Source organism: Prinia subflava, chromosome 1 (assembly GCF_021018805.1).
Source record: "Prinia subflava isolate CZ2003 ecotype Zambia chromosome 1, Cam_Psub_1.2, whole genome shotgun sequence".
Taxonomy (NCBI): domain Eukaryota; kingdom Metazoa; phylum Chordata; class Aves; order Passeriformes; family Cisticolidae; genus Prinia; species Prinia subflava.
In genome coordinates, this window is record NC_086247.1 from 122491225 (window position 1) to 122515384 (window position 24160).

The 24160-nt window shown below is 39.6% G+C and overlaps 1 long non-coding RNA gene across 50 annotated transcripts in view; it reads right to left on the minus strand.

Moving 5' to 3' along the window:
• LOC134557645 (uncharacterized) overlaps positions 1-24160 on the minus strand; it is a 128625-nt gene that overhangs the window by 3805 nt on the left and 100660 nt on the right. For 36 of the 50 annotated variants that reach the window (XR_010082173.1, XR_010082171.1, XR_010082105.1 and 33 more), the window contains 8 exons: positions 22791-22997; positions 20668-20879; positions 11201-11333; positions 7820-7980; positions 6527-6723; positions 5805-5978; positions 4466-4696; positions 390-521 (listed from right to left, as the gene is read on the minus strand). This is a non-coding gene — a long non-coding RNA (uncharacterized LOC134557645). Of the gene's footprint in view, positions 1-389; positions 522-4465; positions 4697-5804; positions 5979-6526; positions 6724-7819; positions 7981-11200; positions 11391-13701; positions 13835-15503; positions 15674-20667; positions 20880-22790; positions 22998-24160 lie in introns of all 50 variants that reach the window. The other 14 variants (XR_010082169.1, XR_010082158.1, XR_010082159.1 and 11 more) reach the window with 8 other exon arrangements.

Sequence of the window (24160 nt, forward strand, 5' to 3'; positions counted from 1 at the left end):
ACCTACGTTGTCAACACGTAAATACTAATCCTATTCTGCACCTCTGAGAGCTGCAAAAAATTCTAGAAGTTCGTTTTTGTGAAAGTTATACTTTCTGGAATAGTCTTTAAACTTCTGAACCTCAGTTGGATTAGAGCTGCTGCTTTATTACAATGCAGACCTTGTTCACATACTAAGCAGTTATTTAAATGCAGGAAGTACATTAAATTATTAGAACACCAAGCTGGTATGAAATTTAGTTACAGTGACAAGTGCCAGCAGTTTTGCACCATGCCTAAGCTTGGTGCTGTTCATAGGGTCACAATGCTTTAGTGCAACTCCTGATGCAACTTAACTGCCTAATAGAGCCCCTGAACTAGGAGAACAAGCAGTTTATGTTTATTTCTTACCTTGTGTGGAAGGCACAGAGATACAGCCTCCTTCTGTTTCTGGCTGGCCGTACTCCTCTTTGGTCTTTTTGGTAACATCTGCAGTCGAGCACACGTTATCCAAAATCCAGTTGTTCCTATTCTGCATTACAGCTTAAAAAGAAAAAAAAGTCATTTCAATAATTCAATACCCTGACAGTAATTTTAATGTCAGAACAGTCAGCCACTTGGGCCATCATGCTCAAGCCTGAGACTGTGTGGGGTCTGCCCTTCTCCAGAGAATGATGGCAGCCCTGCCAGTGCCCTGTGAGGAGTTCCTGGCCACCTTTCTGCTAGCCAAGCGTTCTGAACTGAAGCATTTAGCTCAATGCCATTGGTGACCATGCAGAATTTGAGCTACACTGTTACCAAGCACTCCTGTGGTGTTCAGAGTTAATGCAAACATACATTGACAGATTCATAGAATATTCTGAGTGGGAAGGGACCAACAAGAATCATCGAGTCCAACTCTTAAACATTTTTTAAACTATAAAACTCAAGCTTTTATTTCTTTAGCTGCTTTGTCTTCACACTTCTGAGTAGCCTGAAGACAAGTTTAGATTGTTCCCCCTGCTTTCAGGAAAGGATTATTCTGATGTTAAGGTGATTTTTATCTTTTTACTTAAGCTGTGATGAACTCTCCAAACAGCATCACAAGCATAGCTAACACCAACAGTTAAAGAAAAATGTCTGGCATTGAAACCATATGCTTGGTCCCTATACCCATCACTGCTGACCTGTCACAAAGCACTGAGGATGGAACAAGACAGAAACCCCCACCACTGCTGGCAGCACAAGGTCCTGTGTCCAGATGTCAACTTCTCGGCACCTTATGAGAAAATCAGTAACCCTAAAAGAGAGGCATCAATAGCTCCTGCTTTAACTGTATGTGAACTGCTTTTTCAGACAAAATAAACTACAGATTTCAAGTGTGAAAAGTCCTTTTGTCTACAGAAAAAGTACATTGCTGAAGTCACCAGAAAGTATAAGCTTAAGTATAAGGTGATTGTTTCACTGGATTTTGTTGTTCTCCTCATGTGAGTATGTCTGAAATCAGTTGCAGGAGGTGATCAGCGCGGGATGATGGGTTGCTGGCTGCAGAGAATGTGAGTATGCTCCAGTCCTGTTAAATCCACTGTCTTGGGGAGAAACCTGAACATCACCACAAGAAACTGCCAGGATTTGCAAACAGCTGATGGCTTCGTAAATGCAAATTGTCTGATACCATCTTCATTGGTATTTAAACTTCATATTTAAACTTCCAATAAGCCAGAGCAAAGTGCAAATCAGGAACATAAAGGATTCTAGCAGAGGCTCTAAATAATGGCATAATGCAGCATATATTGCCATGAGGGATCAAAACCAATGCCTTCATCCATGTCTAACCATTGCTGGTGGCAGGCTAAGGGAAAGGAATCCCACAAGATGCTGAACGCACCTAGTGGGACAAAGGGAGGTGACAGAGCCTGTGCTTTAGCAAGTGCTTGGTGTTTCTACAAAACCCACTTCAAAGGAAAACTGACTTTTATTAGGACAAACTCTATGGGACAAGGCTGCTGGGCTTAAATCCCTGCAATAGCTCTGCATAGTAGCTAAACCTTGTCACTGTGGGGTACTTAGCAGAGGACAAGGCTGTGTGTGGATGGATATGTGGGTTTAGTCCATGTGTCTGGCACAACATCACAGAAGAATGTGCATTGCAGCACTTCCATGTGAGCAGAAAACATCAGCCCCCCTTTGGAGAAAAATAAAAAGCATAAAGAATAACTGTTCTTTCATTTCCAAAAAAAAAGCTACAAAAAGCCCTGAAGTAAGTAATTTGCCTTCAGACTGAGGTCCAGCTGTTTAAAAGACCTACAGATCTCTGGAAGGAAAAAGTTCATCGCCGTACTCTTTGAGGCAAACAAGAGAGCATAGGGTCACCAGACAGTAGTCTTCCTGCATGATTTCTGCTATGTGAAGCTTCTCAGGAAGCATTTCCAGAATATCATCCAGAACATTCTTAACCTGTCCAGAACAATACAACAATAGAAATCCCAGCAATCGACTCTTTCTGACTCATCTACTTTCAAGTCTGATTTCTTCAGAAGAGCACAAATATCTCATTTTCTTAGATAAAAACCAGAGATGCTCCCTCCATCACCTTGTCTTTCTTCTTGGCTACAGTACTGAGAGGAATGACTGCAAACCAATTAACACTTAGCAGCTTCTACTTAGCTTTACTTTTTCAGGTAACATTGACCCTTGAAGCCTACTAACACATTGTCCTTGGACTTGGGATGACTGCTGTTACTAGGATACACCCTGTAATTGTCTTGATTTTCAGTCAAGTGTGGTCACTAGTTTGTATTTCTATAGTACCTAATAGCTTCCAGCACCGCCTCCACCACCCACAGTCCTTGCTTGTCTCAGGCATTAGGCAAAACATAGCACAGGCACACACATGCCTTGCCCCAAAAAGAGCCTCTCTCCTTGCAGGCCTGCTCTGGAACCGAGACAGAACATAAACGAAGAACAATTCATAACAGTGCTAATGAGCAGGAATTGAAATCACAGCATTAATGCAGCTCAGCCTCTGTTTCAGTGTTAGCTTTGGCAGACTTAATGATGAATGCCATATGTTATAGTCCAGACTCCCTAAAGTGGATGGGAACTGAGCATGAAAAGCACAAGCTCCCCCCAGGAGATGAAGCAATGTTTGGCTACTTGCAAGCAGAGCTGTCACATTTCCTCCTGCAAAACCTCCATGATCTGATAGTGATAAGAGGAAAAAAAAATAGAGTGCTCAGAGGAAAAGGAGGGAGAACAGAAAGGGATGGAGAGATGAAGAACCAGAGTGGCAGTCACAGGTGACTTTAATTAACTCTGGTAAGGATAAGGAGCTGAAGACTCGGTCTTATCATATGCCAGGCTTTGGGGCATCTGGGCATAATTTCTCAGGTCTACACTCAAAAAGGAAGATGCAGAAGATGGCAAGATCTGAAAACACAACTAGCTGAGATTTGTGATTACATTTTCCTTCCCTGCTCCTTTATTTATTTAATCTCTTCAGCACAGCACAAGTGATGTTCTATGCTTAAAGCCCATCCTTTTAAATTTTTCTGGAATGAGTTTGGCTATACTAATGTATCTGCATATCTTGACTATGAACAGAACTACAATATCCCAGTCAACTCCATATTAAGTGATAAAGTTTATCCTGGTATTAGGCTTGGTCCCTTTAACCCAGCATCTGATTATCAGTATTAATGTTATTGTTCTGCTAGGTTCCAGGTTCTGTGGTGAGGTGCTGAGGCTAAGAGATGGCCAGACACCAAAATCCTTGGCCTGGATTCACCTCTTCAGACTACCCAAAAACTAAAACTCCCTGGAAACCTCTCCTTCCTCTACTGCTTGCAAGGGAAGTCTTGGAGCAGCCAAAAGGCTCCTGCTCAGATCAAGTGCCCAGAGAGGGAAGCAGTGGGAGAGCCTGTGCTTGGGCTGCTCTTCCTGGCATGGAAAACCTGCACACTACTGCTAGGCTGTGCTGTGAATGCAGCAGAAAAAGTCAGGACTGCAGGCTAGGAGGGACTTACTGTGCTTGGCACAAGTGAGGAGGCATAGAAAAGCTACCCTAAGGAGTTCTATCATGCAGGAGTTGGGAACAAAAGACAGAGGTCAAGACTAGTCCCACCAATTCAACCATGCCTTTTTTCTAGTAATTTATTGTTGCTGTACTTGCTTATAAAAGTAGCCAAAAAAAAAAAAAAAAAAAAAAAAAAAAAAAAAAAAAAAAAAGCAAGATAGATCCAGACCTTGTTTCTCACTCCACAATACATTCAATGTGAAAAAGAAATTGGTCCAAATGTCTTCCTAGTGCATTCTAGTGCATTACCCCTTGTATGCAGGTTGGTGCATTATCACAACCATTAACACTCATCTGATCTTTTCTAATTTGACACCATTCCCCCCCGCCCCTTGAAATTAGATCTATTGCTGAGAAAACACAGTAGGATGGTAGGATGTGTATTTCACCTGTCATTAACAGCACTGACAACACAATGGATGAAGAATTTCACCTCTTTCATTGTAGACTGGCCTGATCCCTCTCCCATGTATACATGGGTTGCTTTTCCAAAGGAGTTTTGAAGAGATTATCAGATGTTGTCAAGAATCACATCTCAGCATTGGGGTGCAGTCCATATAGTGCAGGGCTGTCAGATGGAAGCTTTTCATCTATGTATTTATGGTATCCATCATAATCCAGATTTGGTGGGGCCAAGAAACATGATGCCAAGTTCCCCTTCAAGCTGTGGGAAAAGAATCAAAAATGTTATTGGTAATGCTGACACCAGGAAAAATTCTACAAAGTTTCAGAAATTTATTTGAAGTCTCTGGACATGAGACCTGCATGTTCTGATACAATGGAACAGGGTTACCAAAGTATTTCCATCTTAGTTAGTATTTGCATAATTTCTGGACACTTCCATTTTCTGCAGGGTTGCTTCTTACTTCATGAGGATGCTTTGCATTTATTTTAAGGACTGTCACTCCTGAGGCAAGTGTATTTTAAGTACTGAGACTCTGCATCACCTCAGCAGCCAAGCAAAATTTCTTATGCCATTCTGCTACTCCACTGCATCTCTCCAAGTGTAGGAGTCTTGCATGGGGATTTGTACTGCTGCTTTGGCCTCAGTGAGATAGACAGTGGTGATAATTTTAACAGGATAAAAAATTACAGTCTCAGTCAGCTGAATATTGAGCCAAATACTATTAACTGCACTGTTCCTATAGAGCAGGAAGACCCTAACTCTGTAAGGATATTTAAGATAAGACTTGACAGAACAGATCAAGATTTATGTGGACAGGACTTTGGTGAGGTGTACCCTCAGTGGGCTGACCTCCTAAATAAAATAAAAAGTAATGAATAAAATAAGAATAAAAGCTGTAGCTGTCACATTTATTTTCTAGACTTCCCCAACTCCTGTGCTGTAAGAATTTCACTGAATTCAAAGAATTTCTTTGAACTTATTGTCATGGAGCTGTCTGCAATTTAAACGAGGCTTGAAGTTGTTTTTGCTGAAAAATATTTCTAGCTCTAAGTGGTACTTTTCACAAAAGCTATTTCTTCCTAATGCAGGGTCCACTCCACAAAATCACAATAACATTTAAGAGCTTCTGGCATTTAGAACAGTCTACAACAAGCTACTGCTCAAAATAACACCAGCAAGCACTTATTTCTGAAGTCATTTTGGTTCTGCAACCAGCCATTTACCTGTGCCTGAACTTGCACCACTAACCTCACCCACAATAAGCTGTATCTTAAGACACCACTTTGAAGTAGTGCTGAGTTTTTGAAAAAAGCCCTGTTATTTACCTCGAGTGGAAGATCAATTCTGTCAGACAATCTGTACTTACCAGTCTCTCTGCTGGCACTTAAATCAGGTTTTACTGCGTCCGTGGGAGTCGTGCACAGAGGCAGGCTGTGGGTCACTGGGGTATGTAGCTGGAACTTTCTGCCCTTCTGTCTTTATAACTGTTCCTGGGTGAGGTCTGTCAAAGCTGATGCGTAGTGGGTTATTCTAATGGGCCCTGTGGAATGAATCTGTAGCTAAGAGAACTCATCATAAGGAAAGAAGTTAAAAAGAGAAGGAAATTTCCCCAGTGAATACAAAGCCCCACCGCTGATGAAGGACCATCCTGTTTACATTCATTTGGCTGCCAGTCACTGAATGATTTTCTGGTTTTGCTGGTAATTCTAGGCTTCAGCTTTTTCCAGTTACAGAAAGAAGCTAAGAAAAATACCTCACTGTTTAAAATACCAGTGGATCCACTATAAGGGTTGGGTCCCTAAACTTTCCAAAGGGCATAAAAATAGCAGTGATTCTGTTCAGGTTTCACCACCTATACTTATTTTGCAATTATTTGAATGAAAGTTCAGGCTTGTGAAGGTTAATGGACTACCTAAAGTAGTAAAGCAGTAATTCTTTACTTATCCATAGGCTAGAGGCAGAGCTGGAGCTGGCAGGATGAGCTTCCCACCGTGCTCCCATGACCTCAGCTGTCATGTGGAGAAATCAGCCTCTTTCGAGGTCAGGAGTACAGTGGTGTTTAGCCTTTCCATCTCCATGGCAACTTACTCTTGGGCATCTTCTTCTGAGCAGTTACTTCCAATTGCCTTCAGCTGAGTGTGGCTCTTTGACACACGAAATCCACTTCTTTGGGACCAAGGAGGCACCAGCCCGCTCCTCTCGCTCACAGCCAAAAGGCAGGCTTCAACCCACGGCCAGGGGTGACAGGGACACTTCTCCAAGCTTAGCCCGGCTCCACAAATGGCCTGCTCACATGTAACATGATCATTTTTATTTTTTTTTTCTCATAAATGAGCTTTTTGCCTTTGGACAATGAAAAATAACAAGTCTGGAAAGGGTGTTTGAAAAGTGTCCTGGCTGTTTTTAGCAAATTGTGTACAATCAGTTCTCTAAAGTGGCTTCTTCAGCAGTTAAGGAGAAGCAGATAGGTTTCTTAATATTGATATATATATATATATAAATACATATATGTAATATCTATATTATATATCTATATTATATATATGTGTACATATATACACACACCCCTGTATAAACATCCACATTTGTTATAACTGTGTATATGAAAATGGATTAAAGCACTTTCAATGCAAAACTTCTTAGAACTAAAGTTAAAGCAACATTTTCTTTTTGTAGCCTCAAAAATTTTAGCATTTGCTGCTGATTAGAAGCAACTTTTGGCAATCTGGCCCTTTGGAGTCATGGATGCTTCACCTACACTGCTGTTCAGGATGAAAACTCAATAATGAAATTTGAATAATTCAGTATATGTCAGCTGGTGATAACCTGACCAAGCTACAGAAACAGATGTTTGAGATGGTAGTGGAAAATTAAAAACAGTCTTACAAGCTATTTTCCCTATTTTAGAAAGAGTGACATGCAAGGAAATGTATAACATTTCCTTTTTTTTTTTGAGGAAGAAAATGTGCAAAGAGTAAGTGTAAGTTCTGAGGTTAGTGCCATTCTGGACTGCTGAAACTGGTGAGTCAATAAGACTCACCTGAGTATCTCTTCCATAAGAGATACTCACCCATGCGTACCCAAAATTTTCCAAAAGGAAGCACCTTAAAATAGTTTTCCAAGGAAAATGGAAACCTAAGTGTATCCAATGTCATTAAACTCACCATACAAGCAGTGTTATGAGGTACTGAATTCAATGGCACTTGCAAAAGCAGACAAGCAGTGTGCCAACTCACAAACCCTCTCAGCCAAAATCTGCTCATGATAAATCATCGACAAATTTATTCCCCCACAGCCAGACAAGACCTTGCTACAGGTGAGGCTGCCTGGATGAGAAAGCATGTGGTCTTCTCTTTCCTTTGGGTTAAACACACTCTGTACCTGTTCAGGAGCTTTAGGCACTTGTGGAAGTTCTCAGCAGGACTGGGCTGAGGAATTCTTGCAGACAGATCCAGCAGAGCCTGCAGTCCCAGGCACCCGTGATGTGGCCACCTTGCATGATCTCACCAAGGAGGTTATGCAAGTCTTCCTGTGGAACCCATCTGAGGAATGAACAGGATGCATCACTGAATAAAACAAGTTAGCTGCTTAAAGGACAAACCAAAGAGTAAACGCTGTTGAGAGACATGAAAGAAATCCAACTGTTTCCTTTCAGAAAGCTTCATGGTTATATATTTGCACTGCTGGGTTTGGTTTGTTCAGCAAATAACATTAAAAGTTTCTTTTATTTCAGTCCAGTGAGAAGTATCTGAGAAAAAATAGCAAATTTGTGACTAAAATTCAAAAATTTTACTGTATTATCCAAGCTTTATGTTTTCTGCCTTATCCACTATAAAAAAAAAAAAAACTTTAAAGAAAACCACGTTTTCAAAACACCACATGATATGAGAGAACATAAATTCATGAACAAGTGCATGTATTTTCCCATACAGATCTTTAAAGACATAATCCTCATGAGTGACAGGAAGGTAACCTACTGTGCCTTTCTTGGAGGAGAAATAAAAAACTTGTATCTGATTGCAGTCTTTTATATCTCCTCACTAGGGAACATTTAGTTACTGAAATTCTACATTATTTGAAATTGGGAAGTATTCAAGAACTTCGGTAAAAATTGAATTAATATTAATCCCATTATTGCTACATCATATAAGCATTAAGTTTATTGTAGAATTGAGTCATAATGCCACAGAGAAAGCATGTGGTTAAGGGTGGTAAAACATTTTATTCAAGGAACAACTGTCTTTCTGTTTTATTTGGCTTCACAGCATTTGAAGTTTCTTTTTGCTCCCCTTTGTTTTGCAAAATATGCCAGTTTGTGATGAAACCTTTGCAGACAGGAACCTTTACACCCTTGGGGGCAGTATTTGCCTCCCAACAGTTTCAGTAAAAACTTAATTATAGGCTTTAAATATTGCATGATGTGACAGAACAGAACAAGTAAAATAGCTGCAGCTATTCCAGCCTGCTTGCTACATAAACTTGTATGCAGGAATTTGATTATGTGAAATTTTAATCCATCTTTATTTTAAATTGGTTCAAAGAAAATGAAAAAAGAATTTAAAAAAAAGGCACTGGAATATAATATGCCGTGCTGCATGCTTATGATGAGAAGGCTGCTCAGAGAACCTCTGTGAAAAATGCCAGCAACTTGGATTTAGAACGAAACGTTCTTGCAGTCACAATAAACCTACTTTTCCCTTTGTCGGCAACAAAAACGCATTTAACGTTTTTCTAATTTCATATATATTTATCTCAAGAAATAGCTTTTTCTTTGTCTTTTGGAAGAGTATATCAATATTCTAATGCAGTACAAGCTCATTCAGCTGCACACTTCTGGGACATCGATTATACTGCGATAATCAGAGCTGGTGATATAAAAGGGACATTTTTTGTGAGTGTGAGAAAACTGCGGAGTTTGCATTAGAAATATTTTGGGCTGTCAGGTTCACATAATTGCCATTGTACTCTATACAAAACTGGTCTGTTGTACCCAAAAAACCCACAGAGCTGTTGCTGGGTGGGTGGATAATGAAGAGGGCAGAATCTGCTTCCCTCCAGAACAACATCCAATGACAACACCTTGAACACGTGTGTGGGGATCAGAAGGTAGAGAGTAAGAGTGAGACAACGAGGCAGGATCAGTCATCTCGTACTTCATGTGAAGAGTTCTTAAGTACTGCACGTTGGTGTGCTGGAGTTTGTCTTAGCAGCAGGAAAAACTGAGATACAAGATTAAATATTCCTGGGAAAACACTATAAACTGGTGGAAGTTATAACAGAGTTATGGCAATTTCCAGTAGCTGATGAGCTAGCTCAGGTTCCCCAGTTTATGCTTTCTGGTCAATGCTTAATTGTCTTCAGGAAGTTGTTCCCAAAGGACAATAAATTGGAAGATTATATACATATGATTTTATATATATGTATGGGTATATGCACAAGGTCATAGACTTGCATATATACATAGGAACTCACATTTTAAAAAACCTATTGTCTTATTTCTCTCTCCAATATCCATGTTAAACAACCCTTGTGAAGCCACAGGGTAATGAATCACTAAGTAGTACAATGAGAAAGGCCAATAAGCAATATAACCAAGAGGAGAGAAGAAATAATTCTTGCTCTTAAAGACCTTTCCAGTATTCCCTGCCATCAGAAACCTCCCTCTCATTAATTAGAAAAATGAATTATCCAGCTTATGAATTGTGGTTTGAAAAGAACAGCTTAAAGCAACAAGATTTATTAGCAAAGAAAACTAAGGGTTGGAAAAAGCTGATTTCATAGACTTGTTTTCTAAATGGGAAGCATTATTAAATCATCATAATAAAATTGAGCAATTATTTCACTATGACACCAAGTACCACAAAAAGGAAAAACAGCTTGAGGTCCTACTAACTAAATAAAGGTTAGTAGGGCTATGAAGACAAAGAGAAAATTAATTTCTCAGAGTAAATACAAGCTGGGAGATATGGAGAAAACCATATCATCAAGGGGTGACACTTCTGTCTCTTTTTTCTCTTTATAAATATCTCTGAAATGTATTTAAATTACTAAAATGGGAGGATCTATTCAATAATATCCTATATCATTCAGTAACAAATAATTACTGTCTTTTATTTAGGCGTTTCACATTTTCACACACAGAACTTACACAAATGGCTTCAACTCAGTATTTAAACTATACAAGTATGAAATATGCTGTAGCTCTGGAAAAAAATCACTCTTGTATCCTTAACTTTGACTCAAGGGGAACATTACTGAGAAAGTCAAAACAAGGTGGCATCCTTAATACATAATAATGACACATTCAGGAAATGCACCATTATTTATACATGTGACGTGCTGTAAATTGCTTCCATCATCAGAACTAATTGTAGTGATTATTAATGCAGTGTTATGAACTGTCAGAATTGCTGTTTGTAATTACATTTGTGCAAATGCTTCATTACCTGCCTAATGAATTTGGCATATATGCACATGTAAACCCCTGTTTTTGTTAACATAATGAAGGGCATTTTTTCCCCCTTAGCTACTGATGTGGAACTGGTTTGACCTATATTACAAAGTTCAAGCATCCACTGCCAGAAAAAAACCACAACCCCCTACCTCCTTTGATCTGGTTTATTTTCATACTCACCAACAGCATCTTAAAACGCCAGCTACTTAAATAACAGCTTCAGGAAAAGAACTGTGTCCCCTTATTCAGTATAAACATGTGATTGAGTGGAAATTACCCTGATGTGTGGTTACCTGACCACTTCTTACCTTCCTGTGGGTCCCTGAACAGTTGCTGGGGACTGCGACACAGACGGAGATCTTGGGTGTTGATCGGGCACCTTCCCTTCCAACCCCGAGGGCCAAACTTCAGCCTCCCAGGAAGGCAAATGTGAAAATTGCACTGCGGAAAAAGGATGCTTTTAAATTCCCCTTCTGTGGCTTGCAGTTCAAGGGTATCCTGTCAAAGAGAACAGGAGTAACTCACGCAGTCTTGCCGGGAGCTGCCAAAAGGGCACTGAAAAGGAGTCGGAGGGACAGTGAGAAACAGGTTTCTAAAGAATCAGAGGCTATTTATTGGGCAGGAATTTTTGCAGTAATTCCCAGATGGAAAACTGTCGATACTGACATTTTAATTCCCAAATCTCCCACGGGAAAGGAGAACTGTTGTGTGGTAGACACTGATGTGTTACAGAAACCAACAAAAATAGTCTTTACCTAGAAGTTTATAAATATTACTCAGATAACCACTATAGTTTCTTAGCTAAATCTACTTTACCCCAAGTAGGAAAATTACTAGATTAACATTAATTAAAAAGCCTTCAAACTCATTGAAATTTTAAACCATTTCCCAAAGACTCATGCTTGAAATTGAGGTATAATATTTTTCTTTTTGCTTCCAATATTTATAGTGTTAGTAGAGAATTTCAGCAAGATGATATTCAGCACAGAGCTTCAGCTGGTTTTTAAATTATTTGGCATTTGGCTGTAAAACCTGCAGAAATTAATCCTTATGTCTCTGACATGTTTCTATATTTTATCCTTTAGTTTAAGAAGTAATAAACATAACAAAATTAATTTTAATATCCTTGAAAATAGTGATGTGTGAAGGAAACACCAGAGGGATAAACTCTTGTCTTTCAAAAGGAAATAGATTATCCTGAGCTGGACAAGATGTAGCAGAATCTGGGCAAAGGTGAAGGATTTTATGGCTAGCAAAAAAACCTCCTTAAACCAGAGTGCTGAGTTCAACCATGAAAAATACAACACAAATTTCTACGCTGAATAAAACCAAAACCCCATGAAATGTATTCCATCTGGATTAGGCATACTTTGATTTTCTTATTGTAATTAAAAAAAAAAAAAAAAAAAAAAAAGGGAACACTTTAACCAGAAATATATTAAAGACAGTATCTGCACAGGAATTTGTGGTAAGCCACAAACACCCATGGCTCAGAACAGTGGGTGAGAAAAGAGAGTTCTCCAAAGTATGAAGCTTAGAAATTATTTAATTCAGATATATACATATATATCCTTTCACTAAACACAGACTGAAGCAGGACAACAATGTATATGAACCACCTTTATAAAAAACTGTCTAAATTTTTCAGTTTTCCATTAAAAGTATTACTAAGTAAGTCATAAAAATATTGAAAAAAGACCAAAATCCTGTATTAATAGCCAGCTGCTCAACTACAAAACTGCAGCTATTCTTCCTTTCTCACAAATATCTTTCCAAATCATCCCAATCATCCCACACCATCAAACTCAATCCATTCATAGCTCTGACAGAGCTTCTTTCTTTTAATTTTTTTTTTCTTTTCTTTTTCCCCCGGCGTTGACTAGTATTCCTTTTCAAAGGAACTCTCACCCTTTCCACAGCCCAGCTCTGCCCTCATGTGTGCTGTGCTCGAGCAGCTACGTGTGAATCCCTTGCTGGAAGGCGAGAGTGTGCAGTTAGGGCTGCCTTCATCAGGGTCTGCTTTGCTGATGTGAACAAGCTGACTGCTCCAGCACTGCCACTGCTGCAGGGGAGCTGACTCACACTGGCTTGAAGATCTTTCCACAAGTTCCTGGGGTAGCAGACAGGGATAACCTGGGATCTGAAGGGAAGCAGCCCACACACGACCCCTGATGACCCTGCTCTCCACATTCTCATGTCTGCTTTCTCTTCCTTCTTCTTTCCACCCACCAAGCAGAACCTTACACAGGGAAAGAGCAAAAGACAAACCAAACAGCACATAACCCTTGCTCTTTAATTCCTTTCTTTATGCCTGACTGCAGGAATCCATACAGAGGGTACTGAGCCATTGCCTGAACACCCAGGTATGTAAATCCTCTCTGTGAGAGAATGGTCATGACCATGCATTTAGTCAACCCAAATTTAGAGCACAGCAAAAAATATGTGAGCACCATCGAATGAAAAGCTCTGACTTTAAAGCATGTAGAGGCTTTTTTCCCAAGTGCACCACTGGCCAAAGCTGGTGCAATAAGTGCTCTTTCCATCTTTGTAAGCATACCTGTGCCTGCCTATAGTGAACAGTACAAATGTTTGTGCTATTACCACACCTTTCCTCCTGCCCTGGTGGGAAACACAGAGGCAGTACAGGGCACAGAGGGCTGGCAGCCTGCAGCTGTTGGGTTAGCTTGGAATCACAATGGTCCCGAGTCCTGGTCTCCCATAGAATGGTCATCAACGCTACCACTTTTCCCCACAGGGGAAGGAGTAATTAAAGCGAACAAAAGGGGAAAAAAATATAGCTTACTTTTACCTGGTCAAAACCATAGAGAGCAACATGGAAATTAGCCAGCATCCTTGTAGGACGTTCACCAGTAATTTTAATTGAATTTCCTATTATTCCTTGGGGAATGATTTGCTCTTCTATGGCTGGAGCTGGCTTAGCACTGACAAAGACACAGAAATCAGAATGACGTATTGCTCAAGGAGTTTGCCCAAGGTTCTGAACCACTCAGCTACTTAGATAAACATTCCGTTGAAAAACAGCCAATATGGTTATTGCACAAAATCAAATAAATTTGTTGTCCTTAAGGCATTGTCATTGTGACTTTTAATAGGGTAACAGTTAAATCATTGTCATTACTTGGTATGTATTGAGGTTTCACCATTAACTTCTAAAATTTAAGGTCTTGATTCTAAAGCTGATGAAAATATTATAAACTCAGGGTTAAGTGATCTGTGGTTGTGGGTGTTATCACGTACAAAGACAAACATAGCTCAGAAGACACCTGGACTCTCTTTAAGTTCCCTGTAAAAGTGAGACCTAGGATAAAACACATCCAAGATATATCAGGGACAAGACAGAAGTACTAGGCAGAAAAATGGTTCCAGCTATGCTGCTGTTTAGCAAATATGTCTTCAGACTACTTCAGATTGTAACTGTCTTTAAAGTTCTAAATACACAAAGACAGTGGAGAGACACTGATAGATCAGAGAAGAGAGTTATAATGGAAAATTATTATCTGCCTTCAAAGCACTTCCTGGTGAAAAACAGGAAGTGAGAAGTTTAGACTGTGGCTGATCTAAAGACGTTTTAACCACACCATTAGCCCACACTCCATGTTTCTTTGTTACAATACTAACATTTCAACTCATTGCAGCTCATCTAAGAGCTTTTCTTTGACCCTTCACTGATGTGCCAGAACCTCCTGATTGCACTGGCAATCTCCATGCAGTCCTGGAGGAATTACAGCCAAAGAATACAACACGTCAGTCACACCTGAATCTTCATATAGGCTACATCCATCCAGTGCAAGTGGAAGTGATTCAAGCCTTAATAAAATAACAAAATAAATATTCACTATATCAGATACCTGAATTTGAGATATTAATTATGAGTGACAGAAGAGTTAAACCTGACACCTAAAAAATTGAAGTCAGTCTTTCCTCTGCCAGCTTGCCAACCACTGTGTCAATTGCTTTTGCTAGATCTGAAGCCAAAGTAATTTTTAAAGTATTTCCCAGGTCAGTCAGAATAGCAGATGTAGGTTGGTTTGTTTTTTTCTTTTTAATATCTAATTATATACCCTCTAGCCTCCAATAAAATTGATAGTAAAATACTTCATCTTTTTGCTCCCTTTTTTTTTTTTTTTTTTTGAAATATAAGCTTACTGAGTTTTTGTGCCCAAACACTGAAGACTAAAGCTTGAGAAGCACTGAGTGCATCCAAATCCCAATAGTTCTAGCTAGCTTAGCACCATTTGGGATTTGGTCCAACATTTTCATGAAGTTTCCTTTTAGACTTCCCACCATCCTGCACTATCAAAAAGCTCCACAGCAAAATTGTTGCCTCGCTCCTCCCTCAAAAGCCAGGCATAATGGGCTGGAAATTGGAGCAGGTCGGTAACACCAGAAGCTTCTCAGAAGTTCCCCTTCCATCCCTGTGGCTTCAGACACACAGCTCTGCCTCTGCCACCTCCCATTTTTTTGTTCTGCCCCCAGAGCAGCCTCTGGGGCTGAGAGAACCCCGAAATTCCCCTGAAAACCGACTTGACTCTTCCCTTCACAACATTTCTGTGCAGGTTGTTTTCAGATTGGCATGATTAGCTCACTCACATGAAACATGGTTAAGCACACTTGCAGTTTCGTTGCTGACGAAGGGGGCAGTTTGTGCGTGCTCTCACAGTGCCCAGGACACCAGGGCCTCTCATTAATGCCATGGTGATTTTCTTTCATCTCAGAGAAAACACTGACTTTAACCCATCTCTTCATTTGTTGCAGGTGACCTGGTTGGCAGACAAAGCAGGCTGCTGAGACAAACCAGAGAGGAGAGAATCACCCCGTTCCCATAACCACCTTAATGTCAAGGCCTGGAACATCCACTTGTCGTTTGGCTGCAGGGCTGACAGGTTGCCACAAATAAACATTGGCTGTTTAGCATAAAACATTGGGGAGGGAGCATCTTTTTTCAGTGGCATTTATGGTTGCAGTGCTCCTGTTCACTCTGTTCCTGTGCTGGGAAACCACGGCTTGCCAGGGCATCCCACGGATCCCTTTGTCCACTGCAGAGTGGGTTCTTGGTCCATACAAAGCTGGCCAAAGCTGTGGCTGCTATCTCAGAAAAGCAGCACTCCAGGACTAATTATGCAGCTGCCCCAGGGACAGTCAGACCCTTTTCATTAAAATCTCCATTATGGCCTGCTGAATGGAATGGGAGCTCTTAATTAGGTGGGGGAAGGGTGTGCCTGAGGGCAGTGCTACCCACCCATCAGGGGCTTTCTGTTTTATCTCTCCTGCTCCTTCTGGGAGAGCGCACTGTTCAGCAAAACCTGACATACGCCCTATTAATATGATGTTTATCCTGTTACAACCAAAAGCAAATGGAACAAGATTATTAGCAGTTTAGAACCTTTTCTGTAATCTATCGCATATTTTGTGTTCTGGGAACATCCCTCCAGCTGAGGAGGTATTCCCCATCAGAGGCAGTTTGACACTCGCTTGGAAAAGAACCCAATGGCCATGTGGGGCAGCTTTCTTGAGTGCCTCCTGTGCAACCATCTCCTGCTTTTGTCCTAGAGAGATGTTATGAAATCTTCCAGAGTCTATAGTGAACCTAAGCTTTTTGCCTCCAGTAGAAATAATTGGGGAAGGGTGAGTGATGGAGGGGGAGGAGGTGGGAAAATTAGCAGAGCAGAAAGGAAAAAGAATGATAATGCCCCCATTAATTTCACTATCACTTGTGCAAAGCATATTACTTCCTCTGAAGCACTTCACTAAACCCTTACAATTTCAACAAGCAAAATTGCGAGCTCTCAACAGTGGCCTTATTGCTGGTATTAGAAAAAGCCTGCAGAAATCTGTTCCCTTGGTTTTAAGATAATGAACCTTTTGACATTTTGATAGATGCTCAGCATTGTTACTGAGCTTTAGAAACTCTTATGGGGGGTACAGAGCAATTCCCTCATGAAAAAGGGAGCAACATGTGGTAGCTATCACATCAGTTTTTTAACTGATTGGTTCAGTGGGTAAATGCACAAGCCTCTCACCTTGTGGGGCCTGAGCTTAAATTGAGCACAGTGAGGTCACAGCTGTATTAACCTGGTATTCTCACTATTGTCTGTGGGGAATAGTAATCCTAAGTATAAAGCCACAGAGCCCTATATAATTGAATATAGTTTGTATAATGACCATTATTTAGTCGCAGGGGGCACAAGATTACATGAGCATGGAGAAAATTGCCCTCTGGCCCTCATCTAGTCAAAAGGTAGAAAACAGTACAAAGGAAGCCTGCATTATGCCAAGCAGAGGAATGCTCTAAAAATTTCTTCATACTGTAGTGTTTATGGCCTTACACTTTTCATCCACTGCATTGCCATGATTATGGTGGGGGTGGAAGAAACTTTGGAACTTGAATCTTCTGCTGAAAATAAACTGTGCCAAATTTTCCCACAGTAAGGCATATTCCACCTCAGTGATAGATGAATCCAGAAGGTTTTGTTCTGTTCAGTAAAAAAAATACATCTACACATACATGTGTGGAAGCACACACACACAAACATATAACCATATATCAATTTAGCCACATTTCTAGCCCTGCATGCTCCATTTCACTTTCGAGCTCAATTGTTCTTTCTTTAATGGGAGGACAGTTAAGTGGTCCTTGAACCAGAAGCAAGTAAGAGGCTTAGGTATTGTCTCATGATCTTCAAGTGGGTCTAGTCATGAAGACAGGATGAAAAACACAGGAGTGGCTGGACTGCTCTCTTAGCATTTTGCTAAAGCCATTCTTGTGCTTTTCACATATCTTGAGCCAAGATTTTTCTCCACAAAGTTCCTATACATGACAAAACATCTGCTAAACACAAAATATGTGCCTTGATAAGTACTTCGGGTCTGCACCATTCTTGAGCATCTGACACTGATGGTCATTTCATCAGAGAAATCATTGGGAGAGTGAACTGAAGGCAAGAAGGGAAGCAGGAGGGGAAGCAAGAGAGAAGATGATCTTTTCCATTTCCCCACAGGATCATGGCCACATGACAGAAAACATTAACTTCTGAATAAAAAGACTTCATTACATGCAGGCAAAACTGTCACATAAAGCCAGGGCAAAATAAATACCCAGAACCAAACTTGCATTCTCAGAAGTAATGTAAAAACAGGTAAAAATAGTGATTGTGGGGTGTGGAGCAACAGGTCTATAGGATCATCACTTGGGATCAAAAGACAAAACCAGTACAACTGGAAAGCAAATGTGTCAATATCCACAGCTGAAGACATACAGAATCTTTCTTAGTATCACAGAATTTTCAAAAAGGAGACCTGAATAACTCTCATTCTGGGGGGTTACCTACTAGCTCTAAAACCATAATGAGAACTAACACTGAAAAATACATTTTTAGCTATTAACAGGATAGCTTACTTTATGTCCATTTATCAATGACTGTTCTCTTCAGGTAACTATATTCAATCTAGAAGAAATCAGAATCACTGCTTTCCAAATATGCTGTGACTCGTGTCTTGCCATACTGTCTCTTTGTAAACTTTTCACCAGGAGAACAGGCTGTGAAGGACCAAGTAATCAATCTCAAATTCTGGTTGACCACCCAGTTCTAGAAGTTATTTTCTTGCTTCTTAAAGTTTGAATTTTTCAGACACATGCAAAGCACCACCCTCACACACACTTGCCATGAAAAATGAACCCTCAGATTTTCTTTTCAGATTTTTTATTATTAGTTTCTTCAAAGAGCTTTTTTTTTTTTTTTTTTTTTTTTTTTTGTCTACTCCAAGGGGAGCTTCTTCTTTTCTAGATATATTGAGTCCACCCACTTCTTCCATTTCTTGGTGTATCTTTAAATATCTTTATCCTACCCCTCTGAACACATCTATCACTGCCATAGCCTGGAAGCATACCAAGTACAGATATTGTGCCTTTTGCATGATGACTGAAACAGGATGACACTGATAATTTTTGAGGTATGTTAAAACCCCTAGTGGAAGCAAGGGACTCAGGACTTGCCTTAAAATATTATGTTACATATCTATACACACCAGCACATATACATAAAAATAGTATTATTGATAAAGGTTTACTTTGGTTGGTATTGCTGTTATCTGCTTACTGTTAAACATCTAGATATGACAAACGGACATTTACTGCAGTAAATGTCCCATACAGGAGTTAAAATCCTATTTTTAGGGGAATGGACAACTTATGGTAAAACAGAGCTTCTTCACAAAATACAGTATGTGATGTCTAAGGAAAAAGGCACTCAAATAGTGAAGAAAATTCCACTTTGAAAACATCAATAGTTCTACTAAACAAAAAAAATGGTAGAATGGATGACTTTATCTGAGATTGTCTAGTTGAAGCACGTGTCCAGAAATAATAACAAAAAAAGACTTCAAACTGAAAAGCAATTTTCCCAAACTACTCTAATGGTACTCCTTGGCTGAGTAGTTAAAAAGTCAACAGGACTCTTTTGTGTTCAACTCTGAACTGAAAAAGGAAATCCAATTCAAGGAGTTCTATCTCTTTACTACTTAGTAGAACCTTGACAGCACACAAAATTGAAAAAGGTCATCAGACTTGCTTCAGACTTCTGCCTCTCTGTACACCTGAGCTCTGACTTTTTCCAGGGCATATAGTTACTAAAATTAAAAGGAAAAGCAACAGACTGAATGTTATTTGGATATGTATTATTTAATTCTTACTTTATATATCAGATCAATTTCAACCCTAATTATCCAAGTGCAAACAGTAAGTTATGCTGTTTATCCTGAACCTAGCTTCATGAAGTCATTGTAGCATTTTAAATGAAAAGAATTACATGATAACATCTCTGGAATTTTTGCAATTATTACTGGTACTGAAGCAGCAGTCACCCTGTGTGGGAAACTGCACAACCACGGGGTTTGGGCACAGGCATCACCTTCCAGAAAAGAAACAGTAAATCCAGTAAATGTCATCATCACCAATATCAAAATTTGTACTCACCTGAAAGGCCATTTGGGTCAGGAAAATGAGGCTATAATTTTCAAAAAATTATAAGCTTGTGAAAAGACAGATTGAATACGTGACAGCTTCTTTCAGGTTAGAGATATAACACTGAATATCCCCTGATTTTTCAACCTGTTTAATTGCTTTGAGAAAAATGCATTGAATGCCTGAAAGTTAGTACAATTAGTTTTATTTATTTGAATTTTGCTTTACTACTCATAAGATAATTGGTTTCCTACTGCAGGCTCCCGTAAAGAGCTGACCTAAGCAGTGTAAATTGCAAGAGGGAGAAAGGAGGCTTTTAAAGGAAACTTTCAGCAAACCAGGGGTGAGGGCTGCAAACAGCAATACTCTTCTGCTTCCTTATTTAACTCAGCATGGAGACTCTCTCACTTGAGCAAGCTGGTAATTTTGCAGTGGGTGATCTCCCTTACTCACAGCATTAGATAATTTGGTAGATTTACGATGGGGATTGTTTATACAGAATTCCTCCAAGCGCTTCCTTCCTGGCCCTGTGGGATGGCTTAGCAGAAGGAAGGTAAACTTTTGCAAGCAGAGTCAGCAAGCACTGTCAGAATGGAGGCAGCCAACAAAGAGGCCCGTGGGGATGTACCTTGTCACAGACCAGCAGGAGATCACATCGTGTTCTCTTTCCTCAGACATGCAGCCCTGCCAACGTAAACATCTGGTACAAGCAATAGCTAGAGTATCAGGCATCACTGCTGGAGGCAGAATCCTGTTTCTTGCGCTTTGAAAGAAGTCAGCAAGAGACATTTTTACCTTCAGTGAAAAGTGGTAGATGGTGTTGACACTGCCCAGGCTGGCACTCCCACAGTAAGGAACGGATGCTCTTCTGGCTGTCAGTCTGTAATGCTCTCTTGTCATGTCATCCTGAGCTTCATTTTCTTTGGCTTCAGCTACCTGAATGATGACTGTTGTCCCATTTATTTTTTGATGTGCCATGATTATCCTGCACAATTACCAAAAAATTCCTATCCATATAGAAAAGAATATGGATATAGTCTAGAAAATTGACTTTATTTCAGACAGTAGCAAATATTTAAAGTAAGCAAGCTTCCTATATTAGACAAACTTTAGGGAATAACTGTCCTCTGCAGAAATATGCCTGTTTACCTATGAAAATATGACAATTATATATTAAAACCTTTGCTCAAATTTCATGTTGGTATTTATTGATTTTATGAGTACTAAGTCAAGCACCTAAAAAAAAAATCAAACATGTGACAACTACATATCACAGATATGGAAGTGGGAATATGGGGAGGACAGTCCCTTCTGGAAAAACAGCAATTTGGCTATTCCTATTCTAGCTGATAGAAATGTTACAGTTAAAATAATAATAATAGAATAATAAGAATAGACATTTTTCAGGTGACTTTAAGTTGTTAGAAACAGTTCAATTGTTGCTGCCTTGTGTTGAATTTGTGCTGCAGTTGACTTTGCTCATTTGATTTTCTTTACAAGTTCACTGTGGTCTAGGAGACTGCCCTGGGCAGCTGTCAGGCTGAGCAGCCTGTCATCCTCCAGCTGCCTGAGCTCAGTCATGAAACGGTTCTGCTCCTTGGTGAACACTGACTAGAAGAGGGAACAAAACCCTCTGTGGGTTTAAACAACCACAGAAAGAAATAATGTTTTACAGCATTTGTGAGCTGTATTTTCTGTTTAATGACATCAGATGATTTGACTTAATTTCTGAAAGGCCAGTTTTCTTTCTGTCCCAGTGTACTAGATCTAAGGTGCTGTATGCCCAAAGTGAGAAGGTTTAGGTCGTCATGGACCAGAACTTTATCTCTCTGCTAGTGCCCTTCCTCCTGAGACTACACAAAAGGACTGTGATCTTGCCAGGGATGCCAAGTGGTAGATATGTAGCAGCTGAGAAAACCAGAGAATAGCACAAGGCTGAAGAATCTCACTTTGGCTGCAAACAGAGTGGAAAACATTGTCACGCTCTGCTCTGCTGGACCGACCTTCTGACAGTGCAAGAGCTTGACTAGTCCTACAGTGAGCTCTCAGTCAGACTCTGACTCCCACCAAAACCCCAGGTGATACAGGCCTTGTAAACATGCAGCCCCAGGTGGAACAATGTGCAGATGCAGAGGTAAATGGACAGCTGTTTTCACATCTCATTCCCAATTATATGGCTTCCATTCTTCAAGGGGTAATTAAACTCCCTGACCCAGTGTGCCCTTGCATGGAGCAGGAGTACCTCAAACAGGCGGAGCAAATCTTTGTGGATGAAGTTAGTTAATTACATGAGATAACTGGAAAAACACACTAGAGAAATATGAGGTATTCTTGCAATTCATTTCACAACCCTAAGTATTTTCTTTTCATGTTTTATCTCATAGATTACAGTCTGCCCAAGGTCCTTCCTATAACCACTTATAAAAGCATTTCTTCTCATACTATATATTGGTATAGCCATATTGCAGCAGCCACAAAACTGCATCTTGTAGAAATAAATTGTGATTTATTAACCAAATGCCCTAGCTCCTAACAGTGCCATTATATCCTTGTACAGACTGGCATGGAATTTTATTTACACTTATTGGCTCAAGATCGCTGAAGCACAAAGAACTACAGAGGGCTTTAATCCTGCACTGTAAATTAAATGCAATGCAGAGCAAACCAAGCAGTAGAGAGAAGTGTGGGAATAATATCACAACAAAGTTAATTTCTAGCAGAGCTTTAGGTCAAGACAAGCCCTTTGGGAGCTCATATTTGAACAAATCAGTAAAAGAACTTCCTACACTTTCCAGACTCTTAAAATCTTTCTAATATGGACTACAAACAATTATAGTACAGTGGATTCAAACAGGCATATTAGTTCTTGGCTTAAAAATTCAGAACAGGCAACAGATGAATCAAAATATAGTCCTTACCTTACGTTTTTTATGAGTCTTGCTTTTCAGCATAAAGAACCTCAGCCAACAGCTGGTCTTCCAGCCTGTCCCTGGTGACAGTGAAATTAATGAAGGTGGTCTGAGCCTGCAGTTCTGGCTTGTAAGTGAGGGTTAGCCAGTTTAGTGTGAAGGATGAGATGAAAATTCTTGTTGAACTCACATTTTTTGTCTTCAGTCTTGGTACATCTGGGAAAGAATAAAATGCAGCAGAATGGGGATCTCACTAAATTAAAACCTCATAGATATCTCAGATTGCAAACGATGAGTAGTGTATGATCTTAGCAGCATATCAAAATGCATACAAGCCAAATTTTACGTGTCTGTAACTTAAGAAACTAATTGAGGATAATTGAACACACCAAAAGTATATGAAGAATACACAAAGTATTTCTTAATTGTTGTAGTTTCATTTGTATATAGAGCATACACAGGGAGATTATTCACTGCTGTGGAAAAGAGTCTGTGGCTTAGGGTTAAATGTCTATCATCATTACTTACCAGAAGCTTAGGAAAATTTTCAAAAAAATGCCAATGAGATCATTGTTAGTTTTTACTATAATTTCCTTAAATATAGCCTGAAAAATGAGCAGGAACTGTATTTATAACAAATGGATAGACTAGAAGAGAGGGAATGGCTGGCAACTGAAACATCAAAAATAATGTTTTTTTAAGGTAATTTACTAAATATTTTGTTCCAAATTAATTATTTGTTGGATGAAAGAATGAATTATCCTAGGTTCACCTTTTATTTACTGAAATGCCTTACTGAAGAGCTGTCATTTCCTGTTCCTTTACCTTCACTGAGGGGTGAAGCCTGTCCTATACAGCCATTCTGCTACTGCTGAAATACCATTTTGGAGCCCAGCAGTGAGGCAACATGAAGTTCATCTTCCTATTTCTGTGGAATAACACCAAAAAAATTTGAAAGATGACTTGTGGACTACAGCGTGTGCCATGTGTCTGGCCTGATGTGACCCAGTGACACAACTTTTGTCATTGACTTGCCCAGTGAACAGTGTGTCAGTTTTCAGGATTCACTTGCTGCACATGACAACAAAACCAGTATTTTCTGTACAGCAATGGTTTTGAATGTTCTCTGCCAAGTAAGGTGATTCAAATATTAGTAAAAAAACTCTGTTAAAAAAAAAAGGCCAATTGAACATTTATAACATGGAACATAGGTAGACACGAACTCTTTTCCTAAAATTCAAATTGGCATTTGTTAACTCATTTTTCAAAGTGATTGCATTAGCATAGATCCTAAACACTTAAAATGTGATTTATGAAAGTCATACCAGAACATGAATAAAACAAATTCTTTCTGTAGAAATTTCAACATTGCTTTCTTT